The 12,147-nt window shown below is 40.1% G+C and overlaps 1 long non-coding RNA gene across 1 annotated transcript; it reads left to right on the top strand.

Annotated features, from left to right (window-relative positions):
* Window positions 1-8,269: 8,269 nt before the first annotated feature.
* LOC134464506 (uncharacterized) lies at window positions 8,270-11,690 on the top strand. Its single transcript, XR_010037917.1, has 3 exons — window positions 8,270-8,523; window positions 9,466-9,590; window positions 10,071-11,690. It is a non-coding gene; the product is annotated as an uncharacterized LOC134464506 (long non-coding RNA).
* The last annotated feature ends 457 nt before the right edge of the window (window positions 11,691-12,147 follow it).

Below are 12,147 nucleotides of genomic sequence, written 5' to 3'. Positions count from 1 at the left end.
TTATTCATTAGGCATTGGGGGTGTTGTTTTCCTTATTCTAAACATTTACTTTGGTTGTTTTGTTGTCATTCCTTTTACTTTTGTTACTTTTACTTTTTGTTAACATTTACAATTGATGATATTCCTGGGCTTTAGCGTATATATAGTGGGTTCTTGTCACTCAAACTGGGGAGCAATTGCGGAAGATTAACGAATTGGGAGGGAAAGTGGAAAACAGTGATCCTAGCGGTTACGTTCCAAACACCAGGGTGATCCTATTGAAACTCCCATAGACAAGTTTTAAAAAAAATCCCACAAAGATATGACTTGGAACTATAACACATTTTTCAGCGTACACAATAGCATGAACTACTACCTGTGAAAATCTCAAGTCATTTTTTGCCCTTTTAAGAAAAATGGAAATTGTGCCAATCTGGTCGGAAACGGACTACAGCTCCCAGCATGCTGTGCTTCGCGCCTCGTTGACAACACAGAGAAACAAATGAACGCGAACGAACGCAAGTTCTTCGCATATCTTCACATTCTTGTCATCATTCTTAATAAACATTGTCTTCTTATTACACATATATACACGCGATCATTTTGGTATGGTTTTAAATTCTCTAGTAGATATGATGGCTTCTGTGGTGACGAGTAACCACCTCTCTGGCTAATGGCTAATTTGGCTATGCTAATTACATGGAGTAAACAAGCCACACATGCCAGTCAGTGTAGTTCTGTATTAGCTTTTTAAAGAATATTAAAATCAGCTCAGATCAGGAAAAAACCGAACATTTTACCACCTGGTTAGATAAAACGGGCCAACATGCCCATAATATGACTGCCACTACTTCTACTTCGTCGTCAGGGCCGAGATGTAATTTTTCAAAGAAAAAAAACATTCATTTGTTGCAGGGGGTTGGAACGTTACCAGCAGGGGGCGATGAGATTACTTTCCCTCCCTATATCAGAAGCAACTGGTCTCGGGTCGCGACTCACTCCTTGGTACGGTTGGTGGCTGTTAGCAAGTTCTTTGCTGGTTCCTGTTTTGCTGGTGTTTGGCATAACCTAGACCTGCCGGGTGAGCAAATAAACTCTCAACAACATCTATTTCAATTCTGACTGGGCTGAATTCTTCCAAAACGTGGCGACAAGACTTGGGCTCGAGCGTCCTCACTCAGGGCACCTGAGGAGCTCGGGTAACAAAGAAAATCTTCTTCACCCACTTGATACACAAGTAGACAATGCCATCATAAGTTATGAACACAACAAGGAGAAGACATTAATGTTCAGCAACGCTTTATTCTGATCGCCAAAAAAAATCCTAATAATAAATGAATAAATAAATAAATGTGGTATCGTAGCCTTTGTAATGTCGTCTACCTCAACTGCCTCATCAGTAACCTAAAATATCAAATGTCGGGAAGTTAGTGTGCAAAAGTATGAGCTCAGTCCAATAGGCTATTGGGGACCAATGTCGCAGATGATGTGGGCACATCATCTCATTTTATCGAATTGAGCCCGTTTAATTGCAAACATGGCTTTTCACCAGGAGAGGGCCCTGTTACTGAAGCTTCAAGTAGGCTACTAACCCAATTTTTGAAGCAATGTGCCTAAATGGTTCAGAGCTTCAACAAAGCTTCATTTGCCCATCACTAACCGGTAGGCCTACAGGTTGACGAAGGGCAAATTTCATGATGCATTTACACAGACAGTGTTGTAATTAGCTAGGAATTAAGGATAACATGTATAGGCCACTAACTGTAGGCCTACTCAACACGACAGATACATTTTTCATATTGCACCTTGTCAAAATTCTGCAAACGTTCCCCTTTGGCCAAACAGGCGCCCCCTGGCAGGTGGGGCGCCCTAGCAGCCATAATCAGACCCTGAGGACTAGGGAGCATGCCACCAACATCTGTTGCATCTGATACATTTTGTTGTAGAAACAAGTTCACCTTTGTAAGTGTAGGCTATGGCAAGGGCAAATTATTGTGTAAAATCTATAGCTTACGATAGGCCTATATTGAATTTAAACATACTCAAAAAGGGTTAGGCTTATATTCAGATTTTAGAAACACTGTGCACATATACAGTGTCACCTTTATAGCCTACACTGTGAGCACTATGCAGCTTTCCAAGGTTTTGTGTGATATAGGCTACAATACTCCTTAACATGCATGAACTGACTTACTTTTGAAGACCATCACTAGGCCTATAAACAGTGATGGGCAGTAGCTTAGTTTAACTACATTCCCCAGTAGCTTGGTCGTAGCTTCACTACTTAATGTATCGAGTAACTTCCCTGTAGTTAAGCTATTTTTTGTCTCAAATAGCGATGTAGCTTTCACAAAAGCTACATTTTGTCCCGCAATGTTGCTCGAAGAAAAAATGTTGACTCTCTTTCCTGAGATCTAGGCAGTCACACAGGGGTTCCAAGACCCACCTGCATGAAATGAAGTCAGAGGTGGGATATACTTGTAACTTCGTTCCATGCTACTTTTTAACACCTTACTTAAGCTGCAAACTGACTGTTTTTCCTTGTTACGTTCAATATTATGAAAGTTAACCGCGAGTAGTGGCAGTTCTCAATAGCGATGCGATGCACACATCATATGCGCACAGCTCATGTAAGGTAAGGTTGGCCTATGTATGAAGTAAAAATGTTAGTGAAGGGGGGGTGCGCGCACACCAGGGAGGGGAGTGCCCCACACTGTCCCTCAGAGACATGTCCCGCCTTGGACTTATTGTTCACCCTAGGCCTGTGGCCTATAATGATATTTAAAACAAACTGAATGTATAATAAAGTTTTGTTTAATGAAGGTAGGCCTATCTGTTATTTTAAATCAAGCTGACATTAAGGCGGAATAATGTAGCTTCTGGTGTAGTGAACTACATTTCCACACATTTTTGTAGCTTAGCTCACTACATTTCTGATGGTGGTAGCTTTAGTGTAGTGAAGCTTAATTTATGGTTGAGTAGCTGATAGCTTAGCTCACTACATTTTACAAGTAGCTTGCCTAGGGTGACCAGACGTCCCGGTTTCACTGGGACAGTCCCGGTTTGAAGTTGGATAAAAACTCATTGATGCAGATGCCCTTACAGGTGACAAAAAAGTTTACTCCAAAATAGTTTTTTTTGCATCACCACAGACCCCTTTACCTTTGGAGGAAAACAGCTGAAGTGTAATTCTTATTTGAAGAAGAAAATGTGAATGGCTGAGCAACTTGCCATCTGAGGATGCAGCTTATTGTGCAACTTGCCTCTGATGTGTTTAAGTAAAAGGGTCAAACGTAAGCTTCCTTACAAAGGGCTTTACTGACTGGAAGAATGCTGTTTATGATAAAAGAGGCATGATACCAAAGCATAGCCACTCAAAGGGAACAGGCTGAGTTGGCTGAAAACATAACATAGGCCTATTTATTATACATGTTATGTACATGTTTACTATTTCACATTAGGCCTATATAGGCCTATAGCCTATAGAAGGGGCCTATATTTTATAATTATTTTTATAATTTTATTTTTTCTTATTTTTTATTTTTTAAAATGAATTTTTAACACATATTTTGAAACATTTCGCGCATCATGGACCTCGCCTACTTCACATGGCTACGGCCATGGGTGCACAGCGCACAGATGTAGGCCTATGCATATAAAAAGGAAGAATACATTTCACTGTGTAATTCTGAAAATAATTCACTTCAAAGTCCCGCCTTGGACTTATTGTTCACCCTAGGCCTGTGGCCTATAATGATATTTAAAACAAACTGAATGTATAATAAAGTTTTGTTTAATGAAGGTAGGACTATCTGTTATTTTAAATAAAGCTGACGTTATGTCGGGACAATGTAGCTTCTGGTGTAGTGAACTACATTTCCATACATTTTTGTAGCTTAGCTCACTACATTTCTGATGGTGGTAGCTTTAGTGTAGTGAAGCTTAATTTATGGTTGAGTAGCTGATAGCTTAGCTCACTACATTTTACAAGTAGCTTGCCTAGGGTGACCAGACGTCCCGGTTTGACCGGGACAGTCCCGGTTTGGAGTTGTGTGTCCCAGGTCCCGAGCAAACCCTCTCGGGAGACAAATATGCTCCGGTTTTGGTCACCCACTACATTGCGCCATGTCTATCAGGGTAAATACATGGAAAAGATTACATGTTTATCTGCCACAATTAATGGCAGCCAGCGCTTGTATAGAAAGTCTGAAGGAGTCAGTTGCGATTGGTCATTCCTTCCTCTAAAATTGATTAGAATGCAGGAAATTGCATCTAAAAAATACTAATTTTCCTGGGGGAGGACCCCCAGACCCGCCCGCCAAATATGTCCTTCAGTCACGCACGAAGTGTCCCGGTTTCAGACTACAAAAATCTGGTCACCCTAAGCTTGCCCAACACTGTAGTATGACACTGTCCATGGGTTCTACAGCAACTAGCCTACCTGGGCCACCTAGGCCTGCTGATCAGATCTCACTGTATGTAGTATGGCTCGCGAGGCTGCTGGTCTTAAGCACACTCCCATTGGGTGGGCGGAGTTTGGGGCATTTTACGCTACTAGAAGGTGTTCTGTGTAGAGTCTAGACCATACCTGGAAGTTGCAAGTTAGTTTCACTTTTGTCGAAGTGTCCACCACTGCTACCGACTATGGGTAAGTTCAAATAACATCGCGAAGTTCGATGGAATCATTATGTGGCTAAATGTAGCCTACCTATTTAAATGCAGCTTGAAGTTAGGCTACATATCAAGAAAAAATATGCGCGTATATGCACAACAATCACCAGATGACGCGCAGACGCAAGCTATCACGCCAAGCCTGCCCACGCTGCGCTTGGGCGCTTGAGATATAGGTCTCCTATAAAGCCAACCATTTTAAAACAGTGCCCTATATCAGTAGGAAGATGTCTTTCACAACTTTGTGAAACCGTTTGATAACTGAGTCATTATTTGAAAGAACCAGTCATTGGGTTTTAATTGTAAATCGAAAGGTCTGTAGGCCTAATAAGCGACAGAAAAGGAAGTCACCATATCGTCTTCAGATGTGGATTTTTACCTGCTTATTTGATGAAGTGGCAATATTAACGTTTCGAGTTGTCATGACTTCTTCAGTGTCAATCACAGTAAAATGTCCACATCTGAAGATGCTCCGGTGTCCTCTGTTTGCACTAGCCTACTATAGTCTTTTCCCCTGCAAATGAACAAGCGCGCTTTGTGCACGCAGGTGGTGCGACTCTTGGAAGAGAACGCAATTCAGACATCAAACAAGCTTGCTTGAGACACAGCTCGCCGACATGGATCCACAGTTTTAAAACAGTAGTATAGGCTTATGCATAAGGAGTTATGAGTAGGCTATCGTCTTTGACTTTGTCACTATCTGTCAGAAGCCGTCATTTGGCTTTTAGATAGGCTTAGTGGAAAAAACCACTAACCACTGACACCATCAGCTGAATAAAATATCCAATGAACATTACAACTAAAGCTCAGCTAAAAGCAGGCTGTCAGATCAAAATAATTTGATTGTAAATAGAAGGGGTTATACTTTCGCTTTTGCGTGTGCAGAAATAATAATTTTAAAAATAACAAGCGTGCATGTGACGCGAGGAAAAGAATGTTCAGCTGACAAGACGTTAGTTTTACATAGGCCTATAGCCTAACAGTAGGCTACTCCACTCCACAACAACAGTAGGCCTAGGCCTATTCTACATTACACCACGCCACAGGCCTAACTTGTAGGCCTAGCCTATGTCAACTTAAAGAAATCATTTGGTAAGTGAAAATAGGCTACTGTTTGTTTTTTTTTTTCTTTTTTTTTTTGCTGTAGCCTACTACCGTTAAAATAGTAGGCTCAAAAGAAAAAGCATATTCGTGTGGAGATACTTCCAAACGAGGCAGGAGAGTCCGAAAATGCGACTGTATGAAAGAGAATGTCTGGGCACGTTTCATATCATGCAGCTAAAACATGGATTCAAAGCATGAGGATCAATTCCTGAAACGTGCAGCGCCACATTTCCTACAGACTAAGTAATACTTTTTTATCATAAAAAAATCTGCAAATTTTACAGAATTATGTTATGTTTATTCAAGTTGAACATGTGAATCTCTATAGTGGGACAGGCGATTTTGATGATTTTGGGGGGTTTTGGAATCATTGAATGAATATTTAACAAATAAATTGTGCATAAAATGTACACCAAACATTGTGCTCAGTGAACATACAGTCTATTTAGTGATAATATTGAAATTAAATTCTGAAAAGATTATTATATTTTTTTTTTTTGGTGTGGGACACCAAATGTACCCGCAATTCTGAAATGGCCCATATAAAGGCAGGGAATTTAAACAAGCAGGGGATTTTGCACACCCTCAGCATCCCATGGTTTGGATAAAAACTCATTGATGCAGATGCCCTTACAGGTGACAAAAAAGTTTACTCCAAAATAGTTTTTTTTTTGCATCACCACAGACCCCTTTACCTTTGGAGGAAAACAGCTGAAGTGTAATTCTCATTTGAAGAAGAAAATGTGAATGGCTGAGCAACTTGCCATCTGAGGATGCAGCTTATTGTGCAACTTGCCTCTGATGTGTTTAAGTAAAAGGGTCAAACGTAAGCTTCCTTACAAAGGGCTTTACTGACTGGAAGAATGCTGTTTATGATAAAAGAGGCATGATACCAAAGCATAGCCACTCAAAGGGAACAGGCTGAGTTGGCTGAAAACATAACATAGGCCTATTTATTATACATGTTATGTACGTACATGTTTACTATTTCACATTAGGCCTATATAGGCGTACAGCCTATAGAAGGGGCCTATATTTTATTATTATTTTCATAATTTTATTTTTTCTTATTTTTTATTTTTTAAAATGAATTTTTAACACATATTTTGAAAAATTTCGCGCATCATGGACCTCGCCTACTTCACATGGCTACGGCCATGGGTGCACAGCGCACAGATGTAGGGCTATGCATACAAAAAGGAAGAATATTCACAGTGTAATTCTGAAAATAATTCACTTCAAAGTTAAGTGTTATTACATAGGCACCATGGTCATCAGCATGTGTGTAAGAACAAGTGAAAAAACAAATCGGTCAGTTTGTCAAAGAGGAGATTATTGCTCATTTAAAGTATACATTTGATTATGCTATTGAGTTTCAGATTGAAACAGTATCTCATTTTCAAAAATATATCTTCCAGTTAATAACCAACTAACACCATCATCATTCAGAGGTTCAAGAAACAAAGGAGGCTTCTTTATGACTTATTAGCAGAACCTTCAAAAATGTGAGGTAAAGGCACATCCCAAAAAGAAATTGACATAAAAGAACACACAAGAAAAAAGGAAGGACTATCCGCACACCACAGAAGCTCCCTTGTCGTGATTTAATGTGTGAAATTCTGACACAACGTCTCGACCTGTAAGGTCTTCGTCAGGTGTCTCACGACAAGGGAACATCTGTGGTGTGCGTATATTCTTTCCTTTTTCATATTGCAAAACCTCAACATGTAATTTGTAGCTGACCATGAAGATGTGTCTTCCACCTTTTTCTGCAGACATAGACTGTTTGGCTTGTTATGCCAAATGTACGGGACAGAGAAATATGCCAGTGTGAAACACACTGTCAAGTTTCCCGGGGAATTCTATTTAAAATCAGCCAAAACTTGAAAAAGGCATAAGCCGTTCTGGGTTGCAATCATGGGATCAACTCGGATTCTTCCTTTCTTGGTTTTTTATTACTCATCAATCAGGTTGAATGCGGTAGACACAGAATGAATCAGGAATGAATCAGGTTGAAAACCTTTAAAATAAAGACAAAAGGACACCATATAAACTACTAAAATCCCTAAAAGCAACGAAAGGAGCAAGGAACAGAGCTATCCACATCTTAGCTATGAATCTTAAAGTGGCCATGCCACTCTTATTACATAGCCATGTCCACCTTTTTTTCATAATCCTTGGTGTTCTCTGACCTGGTATGCAACATTATTGTAGCTGAAAAGTTATTTGATGGTGTATTTCAAAGCATTTTATTGCGCCCAAAAACACCTCTCAGGAGAACTAAGCGGTTTGTCCATAATGTTTATGAGCTTTGCACTGATTGGCTCAGCTGTTGCTAGAGAACCACGTCATTGTAGAGAACATGTTCTACTGAGGACTCGCAGGCTGCTCTCAGCCTTTGAGATAAAAGAAAAGAAAAATAAGCGTTGCTAAATGTGAAAATGATAGTGCTGAGTAGTATTAGCGTTACTCCACACTTGCGCAGATTTAAAATGTACAAAACCTTATTGCATTCTGCGCCACTAGATGGCATATTTGGGGCATACAGATCCAGGGAGGAGGAGAAGAAGAAGTGCATGTTGTTGCTGCTAGCCACGTACTCACTCTGCCTGCGGTGGATTGTTTTATTCTATGTCAATTTAAAACTACTTCGGTAAATGTATTAACTTTACACCGAGCCTCTTCATTGCCTACTACAAAGCAACTTTATGCACCAGTTCGTCACTGATGGCTCATCAACGCGGCGGCATCCTCGTCATGGGACAACGGGTAAGATGCTAACCTACAACACCACTCAATATTGTTTTTTTTTTTTTTTGCTTCAGGCAGGCCTTCATATTTTTATTTTTCTTCTCGGACGTATTGTGTAGGTTAACTTGGTTTCACTCGTTACGTTTGATCCAAGTGGATTTCATTGTTGTTTCAGACACAACGTTTGCACAATGTGTCAAGAAGTAAGCTTATTTCAATGTTGTTGTATTGTGTTCAAAAGGTGTTGAATTGTTAGACATGTAGAAACACATTTAGGACAGACTACCGCTGTGAAAGACTATCTTGGGCCGTAACAACTGGCGACTGCAGATGTTAGAAAAGCAGTGGAGATTGGACGTAAGTGTCACTCTTAATCTGGGGTGTATTCATTTAGACCAGGACTGAGACTTTTGTTTTGATCAATCACTGGGTTTATCACCTGGAGTCGCCAGTTGATACGGGGGACTCAGTCTGTTACACCGGTTATAGGCCTACACTTTGATTAGTTTATGCATACATTTAAAACATGAGAATATATCCCCCCCTCAAAAGAAAGAAAAGCACAGCCAGAACTCTAAATTAACATTGCAATCAGCCAAATGCTGGTGAAAACTCAGGTTGGCTGGTACAAAATAAAACTTAGTAGCCACTTTGACCCATTGGTGAATATGCCTGGCTAGGCTAGTGAGATGAAACATCTATTAGCCATTTTGGCTGGTGATGAAAAAGGTTCATTTGAAGTCTTGAGCACCGCATACCTGTTATCAGTGTATCTCATCATTATGCTGTATCCTCATTCTGAAGCATCTATTACTGAACTGCACACATTTACACTTTATGCATAGGGTACATGCATATTTTTTTTTTATCTTTCCATTTATGCTATACCTCCAGTGTAGGCCTATAATGTAATAGGATGTATATATTTATACATGGATGTATATCATTTTGTCATTGCAGGTTCAGAGTCAGGTGGTCAGCACCCAAACTAAAACCATGGGTCATGGTGAAGAAGGATGAGAGACTGTTCTATGTGCCCAGGATTCGTCAGGATGGTGTCCAAGAATTACATCCTAGCAGCACAGGTAAAGAAATGAATAGTGAGTTGTGATTAATATTATTTAGCCTACTGGCTGGCATCACATTTTTAAATTCAGACAACCTAGTGCTACATCAGGTAATTATTCAATCAGTACTGTAACAGTACAGGGGTTAGACAACGAAACATCTTGGTGTCAGAAGCTGACGCAGAGTGTGAAGGTTCAATTAGCAGGGTAATAAGAGCACAGTTCTCTTCAAAATATTGCAATTCACACACCATAACAGGTTAAAAAATTACACATTTTTGGTGGGCTATATGTGCTTTGCTCTTTCCCTGTTAATTGAGCCTTCACACACTGCTCTTTAGTGCAATGTGCAATTAATGTAGACTGGCCACCAAGGTGGTCCAATTTATCCATGAAACGTCCCACACCAACATGTCAGGTGTTTTCATTGTCTAACACCTGTAAATTACAATACATTACCATATTAATTTAAATAACATGTTTTCCTTTTTTTATCAGAACAGGACGCCATCATGAAGAAGTTGCCTGTGGGGCTTCGCTTGGGCTTTGCCAGCGCCTCACTATCAGTGATGCTGGTCTCCTTATCCACCGTGCCTACCCCCACGTTCCTCCCTTGATGCATTCATCTCCTGACCTGTACCTGTTGTGGTAGTAGTCAGTGATGACACACAGTAGTTGTGATAACATACATGTATATGAAATAACTGAAATGATGTCCGTCCAGGCATTTCCTTTGGTATTTTATTATCCAGTATATGTATGTATCCAGTTACATGGGTATTTTGGTGCCTGGATTATACTGCATGTAAGTAATAATATGAACTCAGGTCAGGATACCACAGTAGTTCAGACAACCATTCATTTATATAAAATGCACATGTGTTATATGTCAATCCCAGGATAGACGTCCCCTCATATCACCTTCGTAACCCTAAAATGCATGTGTACTTTGTGTCTAAAAATAAAGTCTATGAACAACTGAATGATCTGATTAATACATTGAAATGGTGTGGTGCAGACGCTGAAATGGGGAAGTTAATTGGTTTAACTTGGCTTGGTGTGCTGGACCTCGGTCTCTTCCATACATCCAATCTCAGCCATCAGGTCATTGCTCTTCTCACCTGGAGAAATGGAAAGATATACTTAAATTACAATTTTTATCACAAACAACCAAGTTTATCACAGTGAATTGGTTACTGTCCCTGCAGCATTTTGGGGCTAAGTGCCTTGCTCAAGGGCACTTCAGCCATGATGGAGATGAGGAGAGAGGTAAGGATGGGTTTCGCACCTGCCCCAATATCAAGACCACCTCCCTAACCATTAGGCTGACTGATGTCTCATTTTGGAAGGCAGACAATTTTGTGAAAACATTAAGTGTTGCACTTAACATTAATTACAAGGACAACATGAAGTGTGCATCCCAATATGTGACCTTGCCTCCTCCACTTGTGCTTGTCTCCTCGTCCCACCTCCTGGCCCCTCCTCCGTGGAGAAAACGATAAAGTTTCCCAGCTGTCAGCCTCGCCACAACAACTTTTGAGGGACTGTTTTTCATTCACCATCCCACTTGCAAATGAGAAAAAGACTTTACAATTGAGCTTTTGCAAGATATTGAAATATAATGCTGTTGTCAGTGATGTCATCATGACGAGAAGCAAGTGGAGGAGGCAAGGTCGCATATTAAAACGCACTCGAAGGCTGGGTAGACCTGTGCAGGTTATGGATAATGTGACTGGCATTTCATGACAGCATCCTATGAAGAGTAAGCCTACTACTATAGGAAATTCGGCACTAGAGATGTGTACACATGGTTTACTTTTACATTTAAACCATAACACTGAACTTCATAGCCTTTCTTTTTTACTAAGAGCACTAAAAAAATGCCGTGTTTATGTACACGCATTACACAGCCCTCAATATCTCAGCATAACAATATCTTAGCATAGCGCCAGTTGCTGCTATGGCATAAGGTTAGCTAGGTAGAACATAGCTCTGCATCATTGATGCTTTCTTATGGAAAGCATCTTGAATTGAAATGTCATCTACATGACACCTTACACTTTAATTGCCTATATTTTACGTATTAAGAGGTTACAGTGTAAAACAAATGTTGAAAGACACTTACCAGGTGCTAGCTACTCGGTGAGTAGTTGGAAGTTTTTTTTCCGGATGGATCCACCTCAGCTTTCTTCTTTTATTTTTAAGTATCCAGTGAAAAGTCATGGATGGTTTGTTACCATTTCTACATGTGCAATCCTCAGCACAATGGGTGTTTATGCTGTTTAGTTATCAGTGATATGAGTAAGGTTTGGTTACGAGTTGCCAAGATGCTCCATTCATAATGTTTATGAATTTTGACTCGTCAAAAGTGGGCGTGGCCAAACGGCGGGTAGTCAGGGTGACGTAAGCCTGCCCTGTTTTTTCAATTGGCCAGGCTTAGCCGTTTTGTTATTTTCATAAACTACAACAATCAAACGAAATAAAAAAAATCTTTCACATTAACACGACCAGGAAAACATATTCTGAACTGTTATAACATATAATCATGCAAGAAGGTTTAAAAAAATTGGCATGG

Source organism: Engraulis encrasicolus, chromosome 15 (genome assembly GCF_034702125.1).
Source record: "Engraulis encrasicolus isolate BLACKSEA-1 chromosome 15, IST_EnEncr_1.0, whole genome shotgun sequence".
Taxonomy (NCBI): domain Eukaryota; kingdom Metazoa; phylum Chordata; class Actinopteri; order Clupeiformes; family Engraulidae; genus Engraulis; species Engraulis encrasicolus.
Note: the sequence above shows the minus strand (reverse complement) of the source record. Positions and strands in the feature narration are given on the sequence as shown.